The following is a 15,566-nucleotide window of genomic DNA, read 5'->3' as shown; positions in this document are numbered from 1 at the left end:
CTGAGGAGACACTGTTAATTAGAGTGACTACTTTTTTAAAAGTGCTATAATTTATGTTTTTGATGATCAAGTCATCAGTTAGAAAATGAGATGTCTACACTCTGTTCTGATGCTGCTTTATGTCCTAAGCCAGGAGTCAGCAAACTTTTTCTATAACAAGCTTAATAGCAAATACTTTCAGCTTTATGGGCCATTCTCTGTGAAAAATACCTAACTCTGCCATGTGGTGCAAAGCCTCTTCTATACATAGCTTTGCGTCATACAGAGAAGAATTTTTGCTCTTGTTGATGTAACTGAGAGGGTATTAGTAGGTTTTAACTTGAATTTATTTTAGAAAATATTTATAATTGGTTGCTTTACTACTATTTATTATGAAGTTTTGAGAAATTAATATCCATAAGATTAAATAAAATAAAAATGATTTAGAACTAAAATTAATCTCAAAATTGCACATTAGCTAGCTGCACTCTGTTGAGGAAAGTATTTAGTCTATATATCATACTATTTAAAAAGAGTATGACATTTTATCATATCTTTATAAATACTTCATGCCAAATAAGAAAATTATATAGCTTTCACAAAATGGCAACTTTATATCCTGTCATATCTACCTTTGAGTAAATAAAGTTTAGAAATGAAAAAAAAATCATACAGATGCATATGTGAGGTTAGGGCTTTAATGGCTACCCAATTATTTGGTATTTCCAGTTCATATCATTTATTACTATTTAATCATGACTGACAGAGATCTGTCAGCTTTGGATCTGTTGATTTTAAGTTGTTCATGGATATCTATATTTATGTAGGAAAAAATAGAATTTATCTAATGTTGAACACATTCAAAAGTATGAATGTAAGGCTTTGAACTTGACACCACCCTCAATGCACCAGGCTCTGTCTTTGACCCTCAGAATTAGGACCCAGGACTGTTAACAACTTGTCCATGTTTCTTTCGTAATTACTTATTGCAACTGAAGCATAAGAAACAGTTGTTCATTTCACATATAATTTTGAAAGAAGACGTTAAGCAAGTACAGTGTTGGAATCATCTGCAACCTTTCCAACAATGTCTAGAAGAAATCCCTTAACTTATTCATGCCATATATTAAAACTGAATATATGAAAATAAAGTGGACTTTTTCCTAAGGATAATATGTTCAGATAAGGAGGGTAAAATAAACATGGGAAAGAAGTGAAGTCAAACTAGAAGAAGAACCCTACTCCCTCAAAAAAAAAAAAAACCTACCTAATATGAATGAAATGGCATAGAAAGAACTTTTAGATGTGATAACTAAACCTCTCTTATTAATGCTATGGAGACAAGCACAAAATGCACAATGAACCAAGTAATCCACGCAAATAGGCTTTTCCAAGACAAAGCATGTGACCAAACGAGGCAAGAGGAAGTATGTAAACACATTCTTCCACAGTGTGCTGTGTTAAGCTTTCATAGTGTATTTACACTGACTGCTGTTATTTAATGAGAAAGTAATGTGCTGGAAAAAGTCCTGTCTGACCGAAAAAAATACCCATGGCATACTGATATTAATTCCTAATTTATAAATTGTGAATATAGCAGAATACATTGTGCTTATCATGTGCCAGGCCTTGTGTAAACTCTCTATATGCTTTGTCTCATTGAATCTTCACAATAACTGTATAATGTGTGTACTATTATCAAGCCCATTTCACAAATGAAGAGACATATAGAAGTTAAATAACTTGCTGAAGAGTTTGAGGAAATATGAAACAGTACATTAGAGATGAGACTGAATAAATTACATTTTCAGGAGAAGGAGAAACGTAATCCCTCCCACCTGTTATATCATTTGGGAGTAGGACATTAATCTTATTTCTTTTAGATTTTTCTGCAGTTTTTAGTTTCTCAGAGGATTTCCATGGATTCCTCCCCGAAATTATCCCCATTTTCTATCTGCTAGACTTTCTGTCTACCTTCTCACTTTTATTTTTCTCCTGAGTACTTGACGCTAACATTCTATATTACTCCACTTATTTATATTGTTTATTTGCTCTTCCCCCACAGCAAAGAAATACTGTAAAGGGAGAAATTTTTGTCTGTTTCTATGGTATTTCCAGTGCCTAACATAAGTAATCAATAAATAATTGTTGAAATGGTAAATGGATCAATAGATTTATCTTAGATAAAGTTCTAAACTGGATTGATAAAAAATTACTTGTGAGCGTTTAGAAAAGAAAGTGGTGATCATACGGAGTTTGTATTAAATCACTAATAGTAAAGCATATCAGATTAATTTCCTTTTCCTGTAGGACAAGTATACCAGGGGAGTGCTATGCCCACTGTCTACCTGGATTTTAACATCGATAAAACCTTCCCTATAAATTTGTGATTAAGATGTAGAAAGGCACCATTAGACAAAGTCATAATCGAATGGCTGTATTCATAAATCAATGACTATTTAGAAAGAGTCCTCTTGTAACTGACTAGAAGGTTTGGTCTTTAGGTTTCTCCAGTTTACCATTTAGTCATTAATTGTTAGTGACATTAATAATATAAAGAGCTAATCCACAGATGAGGTAAAAATGTAAGAAACAGCTAATGCGGTCATTAACAAAATCAGTATACAAAAAGTACTTGACAAACTGGAAGTAAGAGATAAATATAATACAACAAAATCTAAAAAGTGAAAATACAGAATTCTAAAATACAAGGAGATAAGTACTAATTAATGTCATTTGAGGAGCAATGGGGCAGTGGTGAGATCTAGTTTAAGGGCAACTAGAGAGTTAGGTTGTTAAAAATAAACATGAATTGATAATATGATGTGAATCTCCTGCTTCACAAAATATTAATTCAGTCTTGAATTTCATAACTGGAACTGAGTATAACTGGAACTGAGTATAACCTGGCTTTATATTCATGATGGTTCTTCCACACCTAGAACTGGGATGCCAATCCTGGGCAATTCAATTGAAGGAAGACATTGAGAAACGAGAGTATATTAAAAACTTGCAATCATTATGAAGGGAGAAGTCAACACTATGTAATGTGAAGAATATCTAAAGCTGTGGCTCCAAACTTGTCATTTTCAAATATGTTTTATATGGCCCACATGGGGTTTTTAGAAATTTAAATTAATATCAGATGTTTCAAAATAAATAGATGTCTCATTAAAATATAGATTTCTGGGTTTTGCTCTTACATTCTTAGATGGAAACTAACCATGAAGAAGTAGTGATTATGTCTTTGTATTCTTCTCAGTTCGCTTCATTCATTTGCTTTACATTCATGGTCCCTGTAGTAATTTAGTGCTTAACACCTGAAAGAAAAGGCATGGGGGATGTATGGCCTGTAAAACAAGGTTGGAGGTGGGAGTTACAAATATATCTGAGGACTTTCCTATAGAAGAACAATTAGACCTAATCAGTGTGACCCCAGAATGCTAAATACTTGTCGTAATTATAGAGAAGAAAATTTCCATTAAATATGTTGAATAGCTTTCTCACAGTGACTTGAGACTTGCTGTGTTTTATTCGTCTTTGCTTCATCAGTATCAAGAAGAGTTTCTAATACATATTGACAGTAGGTGATTACTTATTGAATAAACGAAGTAAAACAGGTTGTAAGTGGTGAATTCCATCCCAGCAGCTGCTAAAATGTAAGCTCTCTGAGGACAGAGATCTTCGTACATTTTGTTTATAGCTAATTTAGTGTGGCCACATGGTAGATACACATTGAATATTTGCAGATTTCACAATTGGAGATGTTCAAGAGTAGAATCTTGGTCTATTTGTCAGTGCTATAGGAAAAATCAATTAGTTGTATGTGTGGAATATAAAGGAATAAGGGGAATATTGAACTCGATGGCATTTAAAGTCACTTCCAATCTTGAGAATCTATCAGGCAAGTGATGTGGAAATGAGATTATGTATTTAATATCAAATATTGATCACAGTGACAGTAAAGTAAAATGTGTATGTATAGAAACAAAACTGAGAGGTAAAGTATTTGGCCAATTATATATTTATGGTATAGACAAGAAAATGATTTGCTCGATTTTTACTCGAAACAACCAATCACTTAAAATTTTTCTGATATGTGACTACGTCGTATCCATATTGATGTCTGTGTTTATTCTGCTTTTCAGCTGTTTTATGTCAGCTTAGAAATGGTTAATTACTTCTGTGTGATAAAAATACATTTTTATCCCCTGATGTTTGTAATCTAACTTATAAAATCCATATTGCCTTGAGATTTGAAGTGATTCGTTATTCTATCCTCAGGGAAACCAATGATAGCAAATCAAACCATTGGGAACTGATTTCACTTTTCATTGTTTGGAGTGGTTACTGAAGGTGATGTTCTGAAAAGTAATCTTATAATTAACCTAGAAAATAATGTTTGGAGGCCAAAAGTGGCAAAGGAACAAAATTAAGTAGCTAGTTTTTAAATGCTTGTTGTAAAAATTCTATGCACCTTTTGTAGTGAAGCACTAGCGATTTTCATATTCTCAAAATCAAGAAAAAGGAGAAATTGCTTTGTAACCTTGAAGGAGAGAAAAGTCTAAATCCCTGATTTTGTATGCCAGAGATGAATGTATTTAGAATGCGGTCCTGGAAGGGTGGGGGCGATGTATGCTAACTGTGAAAAGCAATAGCTTATTAAATTCTAAGAAACTTTCAGTTTATTTGAAGGAGATATGATAATAGATTATTGCTAAATGTTATTTTTAATGGATAACATCTTTCTCTGCGTATTTAACATCAGGATGAAGAAAGAAAAGCAGCACCTAATTGTCAGAGGTTAGTGGGTACTTAATGGTAGGATTAGACCTATGAATCATTGCTTTTGTAGCACAGATAATGAATGGTTGAAAAATTCCTGTCACAGAGTGGTACAGCATCACCTTAGAATTGTCCATCATCATCATCATAATCATCATTATCACCATTATCATCACCATCATGTGTTAAATGGACACAGCTACTATCTCTGAGGAATATTTAGTAATTTATGAATTTGTTTTAATCTGTTTTCGCAGCTTCCTCATAGGGCAACATGAACATATAGTTTTAGACCTATTTTAGACTCAGCTTTAGGTAAAATGGCGATATAAGCATTATTTTATTTCAGTGATTCTCTGCTTGCTGGGACCCCCACCTCTGCACAGCACATTATTTCTCCTTTCTCAATTTAAAGGAAAAAAATTCTTATGAGTTTTTATATTTAAAAAATGTATAATGGAAATTTTCAAATATGCGTAAAGGTAGAGATACATCCTAAGTGCTCATCACTCAGCTTCAATAATTCTTGATACACAGCCAGTGCTCGTTTTATCAGTATCCCCACCCACATTGCCCTTTAGTAGGATTATTTTGAAATAAACCCAACATATAATAGTATTTTAGTATGTCTAAAAATAGTCTTTAAAAGCATTACCTCGATAACATTAAAACACCTGTACATTTTTCTAGTAGTTTCCTAATATCAAATTTTTTTTACTTTAAAAATTATGATTTTTTTATTTGAAATGAATTCCAAACAAAGTTAATAGATTGAAATTATTATGTATCTTAATTCTCTTTTAGACTATAAATTGCTCTCTATTCTCTCTCTCTCTGTAATTTTTTGTTGAAATAACATGGTCATATATCATAGCATTCAGGAAATGGTTGGATTTTGTTGATTGCATCCCTATGATGTTGTTCAACATAGTCACCTGTCTCTTGAATTTTCTATAATTATTAGTTATGTCTAAAGGATCAATGAATGCCTTACATTTTTCATTGTTTTAGAGAATAAACATGTTTTGAAATGTTTTTTTCTCAAATTTTTATTTGCTAAAGACATGAAATAGTAACTATAATTATTTTCAGTGCTTTTGTTGTTTTATCACATCTAATTCTCTGTTCCTAGTCTTAACGTTTTTTTCCTTCCCCTTAGATTTCTTAAATTTTCATCCTTCCTATGCATCCTATTCCCACTTCCTTATCTCTGAATTGATTTCTTCCTATTCACCTCCACAGTTCTTGCCAGAATTGTGGATGGAGGGAGTTGAGGAGTAGAGTTATGACAGGATACAAAGGGTTGTATGAGGATGGTGAATCAGGGAAGTGATCACATCTTTTGTGGCAGAATGCAGCAATATTCACTCGTTAGTTTTTTGGTTTCAAAAATTATGCATTATGTATAATTGGTTTGAATGCAGATGACTTAGATACCCTAAAAGAACAACCTAAAGATAATTGTTATGCTACATTTTCTTCCAGTTTGTTAGCAATTTGTGTGTTTGTGTATTATAAATTTTGAGAAACATGATGTGTGTGTGTGTGTGTGTGTGTGTGTGTATCTCCATCCACCTATCCTACTGGCTTTTACTTGTTCCATTTGGCAGAATGTTGTGGAAATTTCTCAATAAATTGTTGTTAGCAGATACTTAGTACTTATTATATAATTCTAAAAGTCATTTCTTTATAGCTAGAGAATTTTTGTTTCAAAGTTTTCACCCTTAATCATGTTACAAATAATACCGTATTCAAAACTTGGAGCTGCACTGATGACAACCTTTTTAGGTTCATTTCCTGAGAAGTGGTATTCCTAGGTTAAAGGGCATGAATGATTTTTAAGGCTCTTTATGTATACCAGCAAGCATGGCTAGAAATTCTGGCAGCCACTTAAACCTTTTCTGGGGATGAATCTTTTCTGAACTTATGCATGTAATTTCTCAGTTAGTGAGGTTTGTCAGCTTCCTTTTCAGGAGCTTATAATTTCTTGCTTTCTTTCTTGTCTGTCTACAGTGCTGCAGGTACTCTAGCCCTTCTGAGCTCTCTCTTGTTCTCAGTGATCCCTATACTTCCAAAGTATTCTGGTTCCCCATCAGTGCTTAAGTCAGATGAGACAGAAACCAGTCTCTTGAGCTATGCCCCCTCAAAAAAAGAGATGGGACATTCGATGTACATTCCACTCTTCTATTTTCTTCCCAAGAGAAATGTCATGAGTCGGACTTTTGTTCCCATTTGCACCAAGCTGTGCTGTCTTGGGAGAGGGCTATCACAGATGAAATGAAATGGCTTTACTTATTCATTTCAATGTGATTCTTCTTGGCTCTGAGCTTGATTGAACTACTGCAAATTAACTGGTTTCTGGAGTTCTCATGCTTTTTCGACTGTTCATTGTTGTTAAGTTGGTGTGTCTGTGAGGGAATGAGGTCTGAAGCTTCCTATTCCATCATCTTTCTGACATTACTCTATGGCTTGCTTTTAAAATATATTTAGTATTTTTTTCATATTTAAGTTTTTTTATTCCATCTCAAATGATATACCTAACCACTTTCCCCGACACTTATTTTTCTTTCTCTTATTAGCTGATAGTATTTTCTTTAATATATATTAATACATATTAAATCCTTATATAAGAAATATTTAAGGGAATATGTATTGTTCCACTGATATTTCTGTTGATCATTTGCAAGTACCAACCTGTTTTGGGTATTGTAGTTTCATAGTAGAATTTTATACAAAATAGGGCACACACATCCTCTTATTATTTTTTATTCTAAAATTTTTCATTTTATTCTCACCTCTTTGTTTTTCTTTCAGTTGAAGTCCTTGCTAATAAATATCCTCCCTTTTCATCTGTACTCCTTCATCTTTGTTAGTTTATTTTAGTATTATAGACTTAGTTTATTATTATAAATAAACCTTCTCTTAAATGATGGTTTTAGTTTTTGCTTTCATGTATATAAATACATTTTTGATTGATATTGGTATTTAAATAAAACTTGAAAATAAAGACAATAAATCTTTGTGTTTTCTCTAATGTCGTGATTTGGCACCCGATTATTCAAGTGAGAGGTTTTTCAAAACACTAAGCGAATAAACCAGCTAAGTTTTAATCCACTCTTCTAGGAAGATATGTTCATTAGGGGCAAAAAAAAAAAAATGTTATCTCCTTTTTTGCAGTGATGATTCTATTACTGTATATCATTGTGAAATAAATAATTGGTAGAAGTCATGTTTTTCCTTAAATTTTTTTTCCTTCCTCTGATAACAAAATAGAATCTACTTCATTTTTCAAGGTCACCCAGGAAAGGCACAGTGCTATTTATGAAAGATTAATAGAATCCTAGAGTTTCGGGTAGACTTTCTTCATGATGAGAATATATAGTAGAATATTGCTGAATAATAATTTTTTTCTATTTCTTTTATACATTTTTTAGAAGTTTTGATGAGTAAATTATAGGAAATGGCTTTAGAAAGACTTCAGTGATTTCTGTCTCTTTTAATCATTTTGAAATCAGAGCCTATATTTGAATTATGTTCTGTCGATTTTGAGAGCTAGCTGCTTGCTACCTTTGTGTTAACCTAAGGTGGAAATTGTCATTTCATTTGGAATTCATTTTTGCAAGAGTGCTTTTTCTATATCTGTACACAAACATCCATTTGAACATGGATTGTCTTAATTCAGCATAGTGCTCTTTTTAATATAAAAAAAGCTTAGGTATTTAACTTTATTTCCTTGACTTATGACTTTCCTATAAGATTATTTGGGCAACCTTAGCATTGGATTTTAATTAAAAAAAAAAACATATAATAAGTAATGAGATAAGGGGAAAAACATTTGGCATAGGGCTTAGACAATCTTAAGGCAGATTTTAAATTACTGCTTTAGTGTAATTGTGAACAATTTTATGGAGACATAACAGAATAATATATAGACGTCTACTATTGGTATATAGTACTTTTAGATTATGAGTATGATTTCAATCCATTGTGATGCTAACCTATTAAATTATATCCTAGGCCTTAAAGAGTTTGTTCAGTTTTCAAAAATTGTCTTATTTATACTATAAATTCAGGCACAGGGAATCGTAACCTTTTCAGAGGATAATTTTGCAGCAAACTAATTAGACAGGAAAAAGGAATATGACATTGGAAGTGATAAAAACCTATCTTCAGTTTAATTTGCCCTCTTCTTGAAAACCTATACAACTATTTAACATGCTAACTTCTATAATTCTCTATGTAGCATAGGTATTCTGGAAGGATTGAGTGCCTGAATTCTTTCATTCTCATCAAGAAAAGTAAGGTGAAAAGTATTTTAAAGAAGTTTTAACCATGAGGATCGACCAAAACAATTTGAATGGCTGAAGTCTTGGAATTTTAAAATAAATTCCTTGTTATATGGTATAACTTCTACCTAACATATTAATAGTTATAAACCAACATTAATAGTAATACTAATATCTAATAGTATTTCCCCATTTCCCTATTTCTTATAGTTGAGAAAAAGATGTCAAATGTGTCTGTTTTCTTCATTTGTTTATTCAGCAAGGTTTATTCAGCATATTTTGTCACAGGTACTGGCCGACTGCTGAACATACAAAAGTTGTTATGGCACACTGTCATGCTTCCAAATGTGTTCAAGCTAACAAAGAGAATACAAACACACACACATACACACACACACACACACTCCATACATATACAAATCATTTCAGTACAATTGGCAGGCTGAAAGCTACCTTGAGGTCATAACTAAAAAGGTATAAGTTATTTGTATTCATTGTCTTGAATAATATTTTTAATGAGTGTTTACTAGAGGAGGTCAGCAAGAGAATATGACCACTAGTTGACCCTGAAGCTAAGTCAGAGGCTCCTCACCCCCTCCCTTGTCCTTGGAATGTTTGTTCTGCCCACCATTCCCACAGTGGGAACCATTTGTAAAATGCGGCCTTGAGAGAGCAATGTGTTGTTGAGATCATCTGGAAGGTATACGTGACTGAACCCAGTTAAAAACTCTACATAAACTTTTAAGATTCTGGTGGGAAGGTGCAAAGATCTACTCACTTTGTGGTTGCCCAAGACAAGCCTTGTATGTAAGTTTCCTTGCTTATTAAACATGTCACCTACCAATCTAGAGTAACCGGCCTTTTCTTTGGTGTTTTCTTGCCCTCCCTGTATGGGGGCCAGTTTCAGATTTCACCCTGAAAGCTCCAGAGCTTTGATCTAACATTGTGTAGGATGAGAAGTGAAATGGTTGAAGCACAGCATCTTGGAGAATGCCTAGGTTTAAGAGACAGTTGATAGAGGATTCAGCAGTGAGTCTAAACAGAACTGATTGAGAAGTAGACAGGAAACAAAAAGAAATGCCTGATTTATGAGGTAATCATACATTTTAGTTTGCCTGAGACAGTCCAAGCATTCCTTTTCCATCAATGTCACTTCTGGCTAGCACCCACCCCCTTTCACTCACAAAAATGTTCATCCTACTTATGCACTCCTAAGGAGCCCTAGTCCTTTGTTATAGCTCTTATTACACTGGTGATTATCTTTCTCCCCACATGGACTGTAAGTATTTAGAGGAAAAGCAGTGCCTAATTCATTTAAATTCAAAGAATAGGGATGCGATTATATATATAATATAGCACTAGCTATAACAAGGAAACCTCAAATTTTAGTGGCTTACCACGACAGAAAATTACTTGTGAGTTCTGCAGCCCAAATTGTTATGTTCTTGATTGGCACGTATCTATTCTCTAAACAGTTATTTAGGAACCATAACTTCTATTTTTTTCTCCACCATCTTCAATATATGGCAAGAGGTTACAAAGGGGGAGAGAAATGAGAGTTTGTACTCACAGTTTTTACGGGCCAGGTATGAAAGTGGCACACTTCCTCAACTCATAATCCATTGCATATATGTAACACCACTGATTTGTATACATATACCTGAAAATGAGTCTGGACATGCCGTCTAGCTATGTGCCTAGAAAGAAATATTCCCTCATGCAATGCCAAAATATAAGTTTTAAGACAACTTCTCTATAAAAAATTTTATTTTTAGATACATATATGAAGCAAATATCAAAAACTATAAAATTATCAGCAACCACAGTGATTTATTTAGAACCAGTTATGTGTATGTCCTTGCGCTAAAGGCCTTGTTAAGTGGTTTGCTAACTACTTTGGGAGAATAGAAAAAGAGAACAAAAATGAATTAAATAGTTTCATAGAAATGGAAGAAAATAAATAATAATAATAGCATATATAATGCTCATTTATAGTAACTGTCAATTACTATGGAATTACTTTACGTATATCTTTTAGAGAGGTATTTATCTTAACAGTGAAAAGAATTATATTAAATTTATTTATCCATCAACTATTACAAATAAGTTTGTTAATTAAGACAGAGAATTTCATTTGATTGCATATTAACAGGTTTGCATTAAATTCATTTGAATATTTTTTTCTTTTTTCATATTGCTTTCTTGAAACTGCATAGAGTTATTTCTCATTTGCATCAATAGCAAGGTGAATGTTGTTTCATTTTATTATTGTGACTTTTAATTTACTTTTAAATTTAAAGTAGCACATTTTAATAGAGAATATAGAAAACAGTAATAAAAATGTGAAAATCACCACCAACACCATTACTCAGAGAGTCATGTTAGAAAATTAGGATACATCCTTCCAGAATTTTTCTATGAATAAATGTGTTAGTTTTTTCGTTTTGTTTTATTTTGGTGTTGTCTTACAACAATGAGATCACTTTGTAGTCTGTTTTTCCTACTGAGCATTATGTTATGAACATAATCACATTATCTTCTGCATTATTTTAACAGCCTCATAGTATTTCATAATATGATGTATCAAAATTCATTAAGCCAATTTCTCAGTACAATAATTAGATTATATCCAGTTATTTGTTATTGTAAATAAGCTTCAGTGAGCATCTTTGTGGTTGGATCTTAGCCAAAAGATCTTATTGGACTTTGTCTAAAATGTCAAAACCATTAGTTTACGAATTTTAGTATGCATGAGAATCATCCTTGGGAGTTAGTTATTCAGACTCCCAGGCCCTAATAATAAAGATTCTGATTAGGCAGATCTAGATAGGCCCTGAGAGTTTGATTTTTAGGAACACTTTCTGTGATTCTCATGCAGGGGTTTTGAGCATCACATTTTGAGAAATAATGGCTTAGAGATATTATAAATACTATCTTTTTCCTCACCCTCTTCCGAAATGTCATTTTTCCAGCAATTACATAAAATACATATTGCCTTGGTGGTCAGTTTTACATTTCTTTCTAAAATAAGACTATTTAACCTCCTGCTTTCTACTGACAAAGTTGTTCTATTTATTTTTTAAATATAACTGGTACATACAGATCTGGATTTTTTTTTTAAAAAAGCCACTTGTTATACTGTTTTTGAATGGAAATATTAGGATATAGACATCTACTGCTTCATCATTTTTATTATCAAGATAAAAATACCACATTTTATTTTTAATAGACGTTGCTCTCTCAAAAGAAGTTACCTCTTGAGGTGTTTTATCTAGAAGAGAATGTCATAGACATTAAGTCCTTCATTAGATAAAGCATTTCTGCAGCTGCAAGGTAATTGCCAGAGTGGGCAGCTAAGTACTTATAGAAAGATGTTAACTTTGATCAGCTATGTTCAATGTTTAGCTCTGCTAGACTCATCCTTTCTTCTTCTGTTCCATGTTTATTCTGAAGAATATCTATACACTTAAGTCATTAACTTCTCTCAAGAAATATATGATGAAAATTATGACCTGTTAGTGTGGTTTCAGTTTGCAGTTCTGTCCTTAGATGAACACACAGAACTTCACAAACACACAAAGGCTCATTTTCTCAATCTAAAAGGTAAGAATGTTACAGGTACACATTTTCTTTTTATTTTCCATATTTGCCAGCTTACTAAGCATTAATTTTGTCATGGACTAGTATAAAATCAGAACATTTTAGACCTGAAAGTGGTCTTAAGCTTCATTGAGTACAACCGCTGATTTTATGTCTAAGGAAATTAGAGCCCAGGAAGATGAAATGACTTCCTAACGCCACATAAGTAATTAGTGGCAGAGTCAGGCCTAGAATCTCTACCTCCTGATTCAATTAACAAGAATTATAATTAATTTCCAATGATTATGTAGCCTTGTCTGATCCCATTTATGCTATTTTTTTTTTAATGAAAATGTGAGGCTTATTAAGTTATGGTTGATCATTGTGTGTTCTATTCTTTTCTAGTAATACCTGCCTTGACAGAGACAATACTTGTTAAAGGTAGTACAGCAGAGTGGTTGTTAGCTTCAGCTTTAAGTAAAATAAATTGGGTTTGGATCTCACCTTCTTGGATGATTAACCATCTTAGTTTGCTTGGGACTAGATTATTTCTCTGGACATGGGACTTTCAGTGCTAAGATCAGAAAGTCCCAGGCAAACTGGAATGGCTGGTCACCTTATTAACTATGTGACAATGTGACAAGGGCATGCTGTTTTATAGGTCTCTGTTTCTTTATGTGTAAAATGGGAGAAAGAATAGAACCTAACTCAGAGGATTTCAGTAAAATTTAAAAGAGATGGTGTATGTAAAACACAGCACCATTTAATAAGGATTCAGTATATTTAGCTGTTTTAATTAATTTTTCCCCAGTTTTATTGAGATATAATTGACATATAATAGTGTATGTTTAAAGTATATCAGCATAATAATTTGACTTATAAATATCATGAAATAATTACCACCATAAGCTTGGTTAACATCTATCATCTCATATAGATACCCTTGGCCCCCAAAAAAGGATTTTTTTTCCTTGTGATGAGAACTCATAGGATTTGTTTTCTTAACAACTCTCATATATATCATATAGAATGTTAACTATAGTCATAATGTTGTATATTACATCCTTGGTGCTTATTTACCTTATAATTTGAAATTTGTACCTTTTGACCACCTTTATCCTATTCTTCCACCCCTCACCCCCATTCTTGCTTCTGGTAACAACAAATCTGACTTTTTTTTTGTAGGTTTGTTTTATTTCTCTTTTCTTTCTTCTTCTTCTTTTTTTAGATTCCACATATAAGTAAGAGTATACAGAATTTGTTTTTTTCTGTCTCATTTATTTCACTTAGCATAATGCTCTCAAAGTTTCATCCATGTTGTCACAAATGACAAGATTTTCTCCTATTGTAAGCCATCATCATCATCATTATCATCATTATTATTATTATTATAATGTTATTTTATGAAGTAAGTAGATTTCTCAAAACAGAGTCTCAGAATCTAAGTACTCATATTTAGAATTTGAAATAATCTTTGTTTTTAGCTTTGATTCCTTTTTTTACCTGTGGGTGCCCTCCTTTTCTCCTATGTATCTAAAAATTAGCAATAAAACCTAAGGCTGTATACAGTCCACCATTATATATCCTTTTACATTTTTCAAGATATAAATAAAAAAAGGACAAATTTTCTATTTGTAAAGCAATATAGATCAATGAAATATCAAAGACAGTCTAGTACACTGAAAAGATAAAGGGAATTAGCCTGGATGATAATACTAATAGCTAGTATTTTGTTAAGTGCAAACTCTGTGCCAAATATTGGTACTTCAAATACTTTCCATCTCTGCTCCAGACAATGAACTTGAGAAATAAATATTATTATACTCAATGTTCAAATGTAGAACTAACTTCAGTGATCCTAAGTTACTTGTCCCCAAATAATAGTATAGTAAGTGCAACAAAGATTCCAAACTAGATATGAACTCTCCAAAGTTAATGTACTTTTAATTTATAACCAATGACTTAATTTCAGGAAAAGGACTTTGCCTCTTTGGGCTAGTTTCTTCACCTGTAAAACTCAGAAGAAAAGGAAATAACCATTTGTGATTGCTTATCACACTGTAGGTAATGAGCTATGCACATTACATGTATGATATCATTTCATTCTTGCGGGTAAAGGCTATTCCAATTTTTATAATAAAGAACCAGAAAAACTATGCAGATTAAGAAACACTGTAGGAACACAACCAGCAAAGTGTCAATGAAAGGATTCTCAAACCCAGCATGTTATCTGATAACATGATGGTATCATTTTTGTTATATAGATATGATAAATATTTCTAGAGTAGATTTCCTAACCACTTGGAAATAATTATTGCTAATGTAACAGTATATTTTTTTCAAGTAGAATCAAAATATTAGAATGTCTATTCTATTGTAGACTCGATTTGCCTTTGCATGTGGGTAATATTGATCAAATCTACATAATTTAGCTGTGATTTAAATATTCTACTAGGTACTCAGAAGTCTTTTTAATGACCTTTTTTCAAATTCCCCTCAAAATGTCTTATATAAACCTTTGAAAAGAATATTCAAGTAACATGAGACATATGAAAATATGTGGTAACAAATACAGTCCCAAGTATGAAGAAAAAAAACTCATTGTCTTCCTCTCTCTTCGTAGGCATGTATGTATGGATATGTCATATGTCAAGATAATTAGCAATGAATTTTCTGCAATTCATCTCATAGAATGTAGAAAGATATTTTGATTTACCCTTGATTTTACATAATTCATGCACAAAGCTCATAAATATTGATTATTAAAGATGACGGATTGAAGATTATTAAATATAACAACTGAGCCATTCTAAATTTACTGGTGAACAAATTTGCTAGTGTTTAAGATAAATTGAGACTTCAGCTGTTCTATTCTTTTCACCAAATATTGTTCTGTTCATGTCATCACTTTCTAGTTAGCATTTTCCATGTACATGT

The 15,566-nt window shown here is 32.3% G+C and overlaps 1 protein-coding gene across 5 annotated transcripts in view; it reads left to right on the top strand.

The window, feature by feature from the left end:
• Nucleotides 1-15,566, top strand: part of PDE4D (phosphodiesterase 4D) — a 1,171,348-nt gene that overhangs the window by 338,096 nt on the left and 817,686 nt on the right. The window lies entirely within an intron of this gene.

Source organism: Pteropus medius, unplaced genomic scaffold (genome assembly GCF_902729225.1).
Source record: "Pteropus medius unplaced genomic scaffold, Ma_sr-lr_union100, whole genome shotgun sequence".
Taxonomy (NCBI): Eukaryota; Metazoa; Chordata; class Mammalia; order Chiroptera; family Pteropodidae; genus Pteropus; species Pteropus medius.
The sequence above is the reverse complement of the archived record's forward strand: the minus strand, read 5'-3'. Positions and strand labels throughout refer to the sequence as shown.